Genomic DNA, 12,829 nt, shown 5'->3' with positions numbered 1-12,829 from the left:
AATACAGCTAGCAGGGGGAACTGCCAAGGGAAGGGGGGCTGAAACAGAGAAGGCAGACATGGGCATTTCTGTTCCATGACAATACCTGAGCAGGAAACTGCTGCCCAGGGAAGTGGCTTATGCCACCATTGTAAAAGAATGCCTGGCCAATGGGCTCTGAGAACTGCAGCCCTGTTTGTATGGCCGGACATTCACTGTGATCACGGACCACAACCCTCTGTAACGCTTGCGCGAGCCCACAAACAAGACCTGACCCCGGCACTGAGGTGGGAAGGACTGTGCCACACACCCACAGTAGCGGGGGCGAGCCCAGAAGGTGGTTTGTAGCGTTGCTGGGTCTGGGTATGTAGAAAGGGTTAATCCAATACTTGCCGGGGTCCGTGGGTTGGAGAGGTACACGTAGTTGGAGTCCGTAAGCCTGTGGTCTGGGTTTGGAGAGGTACTCGTTGTCGTTATCCGTAAGCCAGGGGTCAGGAGCCAGAGAGAATCCAAATGCAAAGCCAGGTCGGTACACGAGAGGTTAACTGCAGAGAACAAGACAAGACTGGACAAGACAGGCACACGCAAAGGCTACACAAGGTTATGTTCCGCAAGGTATGACAGGAAGAGGAAGCTTCTTATAGGAGACAGGAACCAGTAGGAGAGGGGGCGGAGTGGAGGCGGAGCCTCTACAGATGCAAAGGATAGGCTGCAGGAGACAAGGGCTCACAGCAATCTTGACTCGCAGCTGGGGCTCGTTGCGCGACGTCACGCGTGCACGCCGCGCGCAGCAGAGGTGCGGCGTGACTGAGGGGGCGGAGCTAAGGTCTGTGACCTGGTAGAAGAGGCGCGGGTGCGCACGCGCTCTGTAAACAGAGCGGAGGTGCGCTCACCAGCGGGGGGCAGATCGGAGGCAGCCACCGCTGCAGTACTGTTATGTAAAGAGGAGGAACCGCGCCGCAAGGGAGGCAATCCCCGAATCCTCACACCCCCTAAGTTGGCTAAAAAGGGTGTCGGGGGAGAATGGCAAATTGCTTCGCTGGAGTCTTGCATTGCAGGAGTTTGACTTTTCTATCCAACACTAGAAAGGCGGCGAGCACGGCAACGCCGATGGACTTCTCCGACAGGACACGCCCTGTGAGCCGAAAACCTCAAGAGGTACCAGGCTGGTCGAGCCACCAGAAAACGTGACTGCAACCGTGGCTTCACCTTGAGGGGGGAGGTGTGACGGTGAAGGGGTAACCAGGCTATCAATAATGGTATTATGCCCGGCTGGTTACCTCTGAACTATATTTGTGGGTTTAGAGTGTCAGCTCTTGGACCCATTGGTTGTACAGGAAATGTATGTGATTGTGCAACGATAAAGAATTTGTGTGTTTTACCTTTCCAGGAGTGCTGACCAGTGGAGATTCACAGGCTATGAGTTTCAAGGGGGGTTGTGGGGACATATAGGCACAGACCTCTGGTCAAAATCCTCCCTTGAAAACAGTTACGCCAAGTTCCCTGCTTCAGCACAGACCAGAAAGGTAAAAGGGGCATAGGCATGTGAGGTGTCCCTGACACAGTCAAGAGGTCCCTAGGTTAAGGTGGATACTCATTTAATGCCCAGGTCACCCAGAAGCTGTTTAAGGCATGACTCACCACTAAATTCCCTGCTTCAGCACAACCCAGAAAGGTAAAGGGGGCATTGGGATGTGAGGTATCCCTTAAACCGTCAAGGGGTCCCTAGCTTAATGGGGATACCTAGCTAATGCCCAGATCACCCTGAATCAAGTATAGGGGTTCAGGGGGTGCTCCAGTGTGTGTATATATATATATATATATATATATATATATATATATATATATATACATACATACATACACTGTGGGGTGCGGTTAAAGTCAGGTTTTGCAGAGTGTGAGGCATACTGTATATGCTTTTATATATACTGTATACTGTATATGTATACTGTATACATACATACATACATACATACATACATACATACATACATACTGTATATGTTTTTAGTGGGACTAAAAAGTACAAGTTCTCATTCTATCCCTCATCACCAAAAAGATTTAGACCTAAAAGCGTAAGGCATGTTTTATTAAACTGTGTGTCTTAAAACTTATGCTTGTGCACAGAAATGAGCTGGGACTCTCAGAACTAATGCGCTGACAGGCCTCTGGGCTTCCAAGTGGTACCAGGAGGAAGCGGACTGGGAGCAGCTGGGGTGATTATGTAACTGTTTTCACTTGTTTTTTCACTTGTTTGATTAATGTTGGAGGGTATATATACTAGGTAGACCCTCATTTGAGTATGCCTTGTCACTTGAAAAAGACCTGTTGGTCGAAACGTCGTGTGGCACAATAAATTCATTATCTTGAAATCCGTGTAGCGCTGGATCTCTCTCCTTTTTCCTCAGTGTACCAGGAGGTCCGGCAGGACGTCTGGGGATAAAAGCCCAGGGGATGTCCAACGTGTGACAGACATTTGGACAGGAGGGCGGGATTCAATTATCCACATCCGCAGATCAATGGACGCAATGTGCATGGCCATTTGGCTCCCCAGCCTGGTCGCGGCCTGTCACCGTGAGTGGCATGGAGGGGTCTCCCATGCCCCTGGGTTCATTCAGATTCTCAGGTAACCCAGTACGTCCTGCCAGCCGTGCTCTGATTAGCTGCTGAGAAACTCCTCAGGCTTTTTGATTGGGATATAAGGGTCCTGTGAATTAAACGGACAGGTTTTAAAAACCCTCACGCAGCTCAGATTGTTCGCTGTTTCTAAGGAGTTTTCTAATTATTCTCCATGTTCTGCAGTGTTCTCCAAGTGTTTCTGTCCTCTAAGATTCTCAGATGCTAAGTGTCCAGTTTCAAGTCTCCAGCAGAAAAGGGCTGCTTCAGCGCAGAGCTGCCCGGAATATTTTCTGTCCTGTTTATGCAACTGTTATCAGGGTGAGGATTCTCTGCACTTAGGAGAGACTAGGCTGTACCCCAATTCCCAACAAAGTGCGTCTGATTACTGTACATTGTGTAACATTGTGTGTTTGCCGTTTCCTGTGAATAAATGTACAATTTGTTTCATTAGCTGGTTTTGCTCAGTGATATGATCCTGTACAAAGGTGTAATTGCCTGGTCTGCCGTGACATACTTACTCTGGCAGCTCTGCCAGTAGCAGCCCTTACTCTCTGACGTCACACAGACAGAACACCCTAAGGGGGCGGTCCCAGTCCCCGCCACAGCGCACGGCTCGGCGTGCGCTGTGCTATCAAGCCCCGCCCCCCCAGTCCGGCCGGTCCCAGTCCCTACCTTGTCGCCCACCTTTCCCCAGCGGTGCGCGATAGCTTTTCAGGGAGGCAGGGGAATTTGACCTCGACATCTGCGATGGGGGCGTGGCCACGCCCCCGCCGGCGGTTCAGCCAATAAGGGTGAACCAGCCACGGGACGTCATGGCCACGCCCCCGCAAACCCACAGCCACGCCCCCTCCCATCGCAAACCTTCCCTCTCCCCCCAGACCGCAGATCGCGGTGTAGCGCTGTGCACGCGCCGCCCCCCCCCGCCTGGCGCGCGTGTCACAGTAAAGACTGGGGACCCAGCCTCACTCACAGATCTACGCTACATAGAATAACCCCCTGCCTTCCCCGGGGAGTGGCTAGTAAGCCAGCCAATTTCTGTCACAGGCCCCCATAACCTTAGTGAGAGGCCCCCCTAACCTTAGTGAGAGGCCCCCCTAACCTTAGTGAGAGGCCCCCCTAACCTTAGTGAGAGGCCCCCCTAACCTTAGTGAGAGGCCCCCCTAACCTTAGTGAGAGGCCCCCCTAACCTTAGTGAGAGGCCCCCCTAACCTTAGTGAGAGGCCCCCCTAACCTTAGTGAGAGGCCGCCCTAACCTTAGTGAGAGGCCCCCCTAACCTTAGTGAGAGGCCCCCCTAACCTTAGTGAGAGGTCCCCCTAACCTTAGTGAGAGGCCCCCCTAACCTTAGTGAGAGGCCCCCCTAACCTTAGTGAGAGGCCGCTATAACTTTATTGTTCACACCTGCTGAACAACGTAACATCGCTCCCTGAACATTTGAATGAATTCCCTTTAGGGATCATGCCCACACCCTATGGGGACTCACAGCCCACACCCTATGGGGACTCACAGCCCACACCCTATGGGGACTCACAGCACACACCCTATGGGGACTCACAGCCCACACCCTATGGGGACTCACAGCCCACACCCTATGGGGACTCACAGCCCACACCCTATGGGGACTCACAGCCCACACCCTATGGGGACTCACAGCCCACACCCTATGGGGACTCACAGCACACACCCTATGGGGACTCACAGCACACACCCTATGGGGACTCACAGCACACATCCTATGGGGACTCACAGCACACACCCTATGGGGACTCACAGCACACACCCTATGGGGACTCACAGCACACACCCTATGGGGACTCACAGCACACCCCCTATGGGGACTCACACCACACACCCTATGGGGACTCACAGCACACACCCTATGGGGACTCACAGCACACCCCCTATGGGGACTCACAGCACACACCCTATGGGGACTCACAGCACACACCCTATGGGGACTCACAGCACACACCCTATGGGGACTCACAGCACACACCCTATGGGGACTCACAGCACACACCCTATGGGGACTCACAGTGGGACTCGCGGCAAGAGAGACCTGGCTACATATATAACCGTGTAATGTGCCATTTGCATGGCAACTGGTGACACTCTGTTATACTATTTTCCCATTGGGTAACTGATCTGCCTAGTACTAAGTGCTAACTCTGGGACAGTAAACAAGCCTGTGATATAATCCGGGGTCACAAGTCGCGTCTATACAGAGCTGCGAGCGCCAACGGTAACGCGTCTGGTTACTCTTTATACGACCCCCGACAGTCCTGGGGTTTATATGTAATGTGGGTGACCCCCTGACTGGATATTATCAGGGACAGGCTCAGACAGTCCTGGGGTTTATATGTAATGTGGCTGACCCCCTGACTGGATATTATCAGGGACAGGCTCAGACAGTCCTGGGGTTTATATGTAATGTGGGTGACCCCCTGACTGGATATTATCAGGGACAGGCTCAGAAATCCTGGGGTTTATATGTAATGTGGGTGACCCACTGACTGGATATTATTAGGGACAGGCTCAGACAGTCCTGGGGTTTATATGTAATGTAGGGTGACCCCCTGACTGGATATTATCAGGGACAGGCTCAGACAGTCCTGGGGTTTATATGTAATGTGGGTGACCCCCTGACTGGATATTATCAGGGACAGGCTCAGACAGTCCTGGGGTTTATATGTAATGTGGGTGACCCCCTGACTGGATATTATCAGGGACAGGCTCAGACAGTCCTGGGGTTTATATGTAATGTGGGTGACCCCCTGACTGGATATTATCAGGGACAGGCTCAGACAGTCCTGGGTTTATATGGAATGTAGGGTGATCTCCTGACCCCACATTATTAGGGACAGGCTCAGACAGTCCTGGGTTTATATGTAATGTAGGGTGACATCTCTGCAGGGTTAAGATACCAAAATGGGCGGTTGATGATATCCAGGAGAGGCAGCCCTTAGTGACAGGTGGGAGAGATAAGCTGGGGGGGGGGGGGAGAAAGGGGGACAGTGAGAGAGGTGGAGAGGGAGAGAGCAGAGGGACAGTGAGAGAGGAGGGGAGGGAGGGAGCAGAGGGACAGTGAGAGAGGAGGAGAGGGAGAGAGAAGAGGGACAGTGAGAGAGGAGGAGAGGGAGAGAGCAGGGGGACAGTGAGAGGGAGAGAGCAGAGGGACAGTGAGAGAGGAGGAGAGGGAGGGAGCAGAGGGACAGTGACAGAGGAGGAGAGGGAGAGAGCAGAGGGACAGTGACAGAGGAGGAGAGGGAGAGAGCAGAGGGACAGTGAGAGAGGAGGAGAGGGAGAGAGCAGAGGGACAGTGAGAGAGGAGGAGAGGGAGAGAGCAGAGGGACAGTGAGAGAGGAGGAGAGGGAGAGAGCAGGGGGACAGTGGGAGAGGAGGGGTGGGAGGGAGCAGAGGGAGAGAGCAGAGGGACAGTGAGAGAGGAGGAGAGGGAGAGAGCAGAGGGACAGTGAGAGAGGAGGAGAGGGAGGGAGCAGAGGGACAATGGGAGAGGAGGAGAGGGAAGGAGCAGAGGGACAGTGAGAGAGGAGGAGAGGGAGAGAGCAGAGGGACAGTGACAGAGGAGGAGAGGGAGAGAGCAGAGGGACAGTGAGAGAGGAGGAGAGGGAGAGAGCAGAGGGACAGTGAGAGAGGAGGAGAGGGAGAGAGCAGGGGGACAGTGGGAGAGGAGGGGTGGGAGGGAGCAGAGGGAGAGAGCAGAGGGACAGTGAGAGAGGAGGAGAGGGAGAGAGCAGAGGGACAGTGAGAGAGGAGGAGAGGGAGGGAGCAGAGGGACAATGGGAGAGGAGGAGAGGGAAGGAGCAGAGGGACAGTGAGAGAGGAGGAGAGGGAGAGAGCAGAGGGACAGTGACAGAGGAGGAGAGGGAGAGAGCAGAGGGACAGTGAGAGAGGAGGAGAGGGAGAGAGCAGAGGGACAGTGAGAGAGGAGGAGAGGGAGAGAGCAGAGGGTCAGTGAGAGAGGAGGAGAGGGAGAGAGCAGAGGGACAGTGAGAGAGGAGGAGAGGAAGGGAGCAGAGGGACAGTGGGAGAGGAGGAGAGGGAGAGAGCAGTGGAGAGAGCAGAGGGACAATGAGAGAGGAGGAGAGGGAGAGAGCAGAGGAGGAGAGGGAGAGAGCAGAGGGACAGTGAGAGAGGAGGAGAGGGAGAGAGCAGAGGGACAGTGAGAGAGGAGGAGAGGGAGAGAGCAGAGGGAGAGAGCAGAGGGACAGTGACAGAGTAGGAGAGGGAGAGAGCAGAGGGACAGTGAGAGAGGAGGAGAGGGAGAGAGCAGGGGGACAGTGGGAGAGGAGGGGTGGGAGGGAGCAGAGGGACAATGGGAGAGGAGGAGAGGGAAGGAGCAGAGGGACAGTGAGAGAGGAGGAGAGGGAGAGAGCAGAGGGACAGTGACAGAGGAGGAGAGGGAGAGAGCAGAGGGACAGTGAGAGAGGAGGAGAGGGAGAGAGCAGAGGGACAGTGAGAGAGGAGGAGAGGGAGAGAGCAGAGGGACAGTGAGAGAGGAGGAGAGGAAGGGAGCAGAGGGACAGTGGGAGAGGAGGAGAGGGAGAGAGCAGTGGAGAGAGCAGAGGGACAATGAGAGAGGAGGAGAGGGAGAGAGCAGAGGGACAGTGACAGAGGAGGAGAGGGAGAGAGCAGAGGGACAGTGAGAGAGGAGGAGAGGGAGAGAGCAGAGGGACAGTGAGAGAGGAGGAGAGGGAGAGAGCAGAGGGAGAGAGCAGAGGGACAGTGACAGAGTAGGAGAGGGAGAGAGCAGAGGGAGAGTGACAGAGGAGGAGAGGGAGGGAGCAGAGGGAGAGAGCAGAGGGACAGTGACAGAGGAGGAGAGGGAGAGAGCAGAGGGAGAGAGCAGAGGGACAGTGACAGAGGAGGAGAGGGAGAGAGCAGAGGGACAGTGAGAGAGGAGGAGAGGGAGAGAGCAGAGGGACAGTGGGAGAGGAGGAGAGGGAGAGAGCAGAGGTACAGTGGGAGAGGAGGAGAGGGAGAGAGCAGAGGGACAGTGGGAGAGGAGGAGAGGGAGAGAGCAGAGGGACAGTGGGAGAGGAGGAGAGGGAGAGAGCAGAGGTACAGTGGGAGAGGAGGAGAGGGAGAGAGCAGAGGTACAGTGGGAGAGGAGGAGAGGGAGAGAGCAGAGGGACAGTGGGAGAGGAGGAGAGGGAGGGAGCAGAGGTACAGTGGGAGAGGAGGAGAGGGAGAGTGCAGAGGGACAGTGGGAGAGGAGGAGAGGGAGAGAGCAGAGGGACCGTGGGATATTACCCTGGTGGGGGGACAGTGGTCTCTGTATATAACTGATTGCAGGGCTGTGTTTTCTATGGGTCTGGAATACGCCTGCGCAGTAACTTTATCTGCCCCACCGCTCTTCCCTTCCCGTATACTCCCTCGCCACACTATTTGTGTTATAGTGTACACAGAGAGTGCTCTTCATTTAAATAGAAATACAGTATTTGGTTACACGTGTAGCCCCCTTTCCCCCTGTGTCAGGGCGACTGTGTGCTGCTATACCTGTGTGGCAAACAGGAGGCCCGATCCTCCGCCACTGGGGAGCCTGGGGTGTATGTGTATCTACTAAACTGCGCCTCCACCTGAGCGGGATCCTCACATAGTAGGATAGCCCCTCCCAAGACAATATGCCCAGTAATACTCGCACAGAGTATGGGGAACAGTATTTACTGGGAGGTAATAAACAGTAACAATAGGAACAGCAATAGACATATATATATACCAACCCGCAAAATATCCCCACAGTACGTGGGTGCAGGGGCACCAGCGTCCCAGTGTCCAGACCCCGATGGCCTTTCCCACCCCCAGTGTGGGACAGCGCTGCCCACGTGAGTGTTGGGGCACTTATGCGGCTACCCTCCCGGGCGCTCCAGCCCCCGGGTGTAACTGAACAGTCAACTGGCAGCCTGCTCCAACGATGCCTTCCGCCTCCGCGTGGGGTGGTCTCCAGCAGGAGCGTCCCACCATACACAGTCTCCGAACGTAGGTGGTCTGATCCCAGACCACACGTTACGCGTCACAGCGTGGCGCAGACACTGTGTCCCTGATTCTGCACAACACGGAAAAGGGTCCCTAACTGTGGGCTTCTCTATACAGCTGCAGGTGCCTACTGTGAGTGGAGGCCTGCAGGGGAAAGCTGGCATAGTCCCAGGGCTACTGGCACCTGGGACCCTACCTCCCTCTTCTGTACCCTGCTCCCAACTGCCCTAATGGCTATCACTGTTCTAACTGTTATAAATGCAGCAGCCCTATTGGGTGCTTGGAAACATGTGGTCTGCAGCCCCTGAGGCTGCTGGGACTTGTAGTTCCCAGTGGATTTATGGGTGTTATGGCCACCGCTGGCTCACAATCAATCTCCCTGCAGCAACCACACAGCCCTCCCCCTCACGCAGCCTGGAGGTAACAGGGGGACCTGGCTACATATGTGTATACCGGTATTACCTGTCTGGGCGTGTGTGACAGGATAAATAAAAGCCACCAGCTATATCCCTGGCAGACATATGTTTAGTCTGCAGTGCAGCAGTGATGAGGTTAACTTCAGCTGGGAAGCTCATGGCAATTAGTTGGATCCCAGCTGCCTAATCAAGGTGTGTTAAAAACCACAGGATGTGCACACATGCAGCTAACTGGTCAGGAGACAGGAGTGAGTTACTGAAGAGATTACTGATATAAGGTCTGTTTGCAAAGTACATTTTTTATGAACTGTTGTGTCCTGCATGCTGGAGAGAAACTGCTTTGTTTGCCATGCTAAAGAGAAACTGCTTTGTTTGCCACACTGAAGATAAGCTATTTTGTTTTGTCTGCTGAAGAGAAGCTATTTTGTTTTGTGTGCTGTATGTTTTAAGGCTAAATAAATAAGCCTTGTCAAGAGACCCCGCGTGTGTAGTTGCATGTACCCTGCAACAGCGTGTTTGTGTATACCGGTATAACCTGTCTGGGCGTGTATGTGTATGCCGGTATTACCTCTCTGGACATAGTGACCAGACCAGTTTGCGCCATGGAGAGGAGGAAACAGCATGGAGTGGAGTAAGGTGAGAGGTGCGTGTGTGTGTCTCGAGCATGTTGCACCTTTCACCATTGTTTCCGGTATGTTTGGAGAAGCCGCCTGGCTCCCTTACACCGGACCCCCTGCTGTACTAATCCCTGCTGGGGATATCGCAGGTTGCATTCCCGTGACTTTCCTCTGCAGCAGGGACAGTAACTCTGGCTCTATCTGTACAGACGTTCTGGTCAGCGGTTTTTTCTCGTGTGTCTATATTTTTTCATTACATACATTTAAAAAAAGGTTGAACAGCCCATTTAAGGCAGTCTGAATCGCAGTCAGCAACTAGCTTATCAAGTCTTCCAGGAAGTGGCTTTCACTCGCAAAGCAGGATACTGAACACTCACCCACGTGCGGTCAGCGCCCTGGTTTGGAGCAGCTCACCTCTGAATCTATTAGACAGGGTTATCATGGTGCGTAGTAGACTGGATACATGGACAGAATGATCTCTCAGACTCCTTTGGCTTTGACGATTCCTGATGTGGAGACACAGAATGTGATCAGATGTGACCCATGTGCAGAAAGTGGTGACTGGTGTCACTCTCCTCTGTAATATACACACCCACCGTCACTCCTACCAACTGTTGTGGCCAAGCACTGCCATCTACAGTACAGCACTTATACCTTCACCGGCTATCTCTGTAAGTCTCCCAACAAACCACTTAGATTGTAAGCTCTTCGGGGCAGGGATTTCCTTTCCTATTGTCTGACTTTGCTGCGCTTATTGTATTATTATAATTCCCTGTACTGTATTGTTTGTGACGCGCTGAGTACACTTTTGGCACTATATAAATAAAGACATACAATATATGTGGATCAGATTTCTCGGGACAGGCATCAGACCCCGGTCACAAGGCGAGCGCTGAAAATAAGAGAAAGTGGAAGCGCTCCACTGCTGCTTATCTCTTACAATATTATAGATTGAGCTTTTAACACATTTGTGCTGTTTTATCTGGATTGTAGGATAAATGTAGCAAAGACTTTACAAAAAAAAGAGAAAACTTAGTTTAAATGAAGCTGATTTGAAATAAAATCAAAGATTTGAAATAAAACTGGTGAAACAATATAGCTGCCGGGTTATGGGCTCGCTCCCACAGCCGGGTTATGGACTTGCTCCTGCTGCCGGGTTATGGACTTGCTCCCGCTGCCGGGTTATGGACTTGCTCCTGCTGCCGGGTTATGGACTTGCTCCCGCTGCCGGGTTATGGACTCGCTCCCACAGCCGGGTTAAGGACTTGCTCCCGCTGCCGGGTTATGGACTTGCTCCCGCTGCCGGGTTATGGACTTGCTCCCGCTGCCGGGTTATGGACTTGCTCCCACAGCCGGGTTATGGACTTGCTCCTGCTGCCGGGTTATGGACTTGCTCCCGCTGCCGGGTTATGGACTTGCTCCTGCTGCCGGGTTATGGACTTGCTCCCGCTGCCGGGTTATGGACTCGCTCCCACAGCCGGGTTAAGGACTTGCTCCCGCTGCCGGGTTATGGACTTGCTCCCGCTGCCGGGTTATGGACTTGCTCCCGCTGCCGGGTTATGGACTTGCTCCCGCTGCCGGGTTATGGACTTGCTCCTGCTGCCGGGTTATGGACTTGCTCCTGCTGCCGGGTTATGGACTCGCTCCCACAGCCGGGTTATGGACTTGCTCCCGCTGCCGGGTTATGGACTTGCTCCTGCTGCCGGGTTAAGGACTTGCTCCTGCTGCCGGGTTAAGGACTTGCTCCCGCTGCCGGGTTAAGGACTTGCTCCCGCTGCCGGGTTAAGGACTTGCTCCTGCTGCCGGGTTAAGGACTTGCTCCCGCTGCCGGGTTAAGGACTTGCTCCTGCTGCCGGGTTATGGACTTGCTCCTGCTGCCGGGTTATGGACTTGCTCCTGCTGCCGGGTTATGGACTCGCTCCCACAGCCGGGTTATGGACTTGCTCCCGCTGCCGGGTTATGGACTTGCTCCTGCTGCCGGGTTATGGACTTGCTCCCGCTGCCGGGTTAAGGACTTGCTCCTGCTGCCGGGTTATGGACTTGCTCCCGCTGCTGGGTTAAGGACTTGCTCCCGCTTTAAGGACTTGCTCCCGCTGCCGGGTTATGGACTTGCTCCTGCTGCCGGGTTATGGACTTGCTCCCGCTGCCGGGTTATGGACTTGCTCCTGCTGCCGAGTTATGGACTTGCTCCTGCTGCCGAGTTATGGACTTGCTCCCGCTGCCGGGTTATGGACTTGCTCCCGCTGCAGGGTTATGGACTTGCTCCTGCTGCCGGGTTATGGACTTGCTCCCGCTGCCGGGTTATGGACTTGCTCCTGCTGCCGGGTTATGGATTTGCTCCTGCTGCCGAGGTTATGGACTTGCTCCCGCTGCCGGGTTATGGACTTGCTCCCGCTGCCGGGTTATGGGCTCGCTCCCGCTGCCGGGTTATGGACTTGCTCCTGCTGCCGGGTTATGGGCTCGCTCCCGCTGCCGGGTTATGGACTTGCTCCTGCTGCCGGGTTATGGGCTCGCTCCCGCTGCCGGGTTATGGGCTCGCTCCCGCTGCCGGGTTAAGGACTTGCTCCTGGTGCCGAATTAAGGAATTGCTCCCGCTGCCGGGTTATGGACTTGCTCCTGGTGCCGGGTTATGGGCTCGCTCCCTGCTGCCGGGTTATGGACTTGCTCCCTTCTGCCGGGTTATGGACTTGCTCCCGCTGCCGGGTTATGGATTTGCTCCTGCTGCCGAGGTTATGGACTTGCTCCCGCTGCCGGGTTATGGACTTGCTCCCGCTGCCGAGGTTATGGACTTGCTCCCGCTGCCGAGGTTATGGACTTGCTCCCGCTGCCGGGTTATGGACTTGCTCCCGCTGCCGGGTTATGGGCTCGCTCCCGCTGCCGGGTTAAGGACTTGCTCCTGCTGCCGGGTTATGGGCTCGCTCCCGCTGCCGGGTTATGGGCTCGCTCCCGCTGCCGGGTTAAGGACTTGCTCCTGGTGCCGAATTAAGGAATTGCTCCCGCTGCCGGGTTATGGGCTCGCTCCCTGCTGCCGGGTTATGGACTTGCTCCCTTCTGCCGGGTTATGGACTTGCTCCCGCTGCCGGGTTATGGGCTCGCTCCCGCTGCCGGGTTATGGGCTCGCTCCCGCTGCCGGGTTATGGGCTCGCTCCCGCTGCCGGGTTATGGGCTCGCTCCCGCTGCCGGGTTATGGGCTCGCTCCC

General features: G+C 54.8%; 1 long non-coding RNA gene across 1 annotated transcript; it reads right to left on the bottom strand.

Moving 5' to 3' along the window:
• Positions 1-2,053: 2,053 nt before the first annotated feature.
• On the bottom strand, positions 2,054-10,188 carry LOC142490537 (uncharacterized). Its single transcript, XR_012800096.1, has 2 exons — positions 10,007-10,188; positions 2,054-2,689 (listed from the first exon to the last, which is right to left on the bottom strand). It is a non-coding gene; the product is annotated as an uncharacterized LOC142490537 (long non-coding RNA).
• Between the last annotated feature and the right edge of the window lie 2,641 nt (positions 10,189-12,829).

This window comes from Ascaphus truei, chromosome 3, assembly GCF_040206685.1.
Source record: "Ascaphus truei isolate aAscTru1 chromosome 3, aAscTru1.hap1, whole genome shotgun sequence".
In the NCBI taxonomy this organism is placed as follows: Eukaryota; Metazoa; Chordata; class Amphibia; order Anura; family Ascaphidae; genus Ascaphus; species Ascaphus truei.
This window is presented reverse-complemented; position numbering and strand designations above follow the sequence as displayed.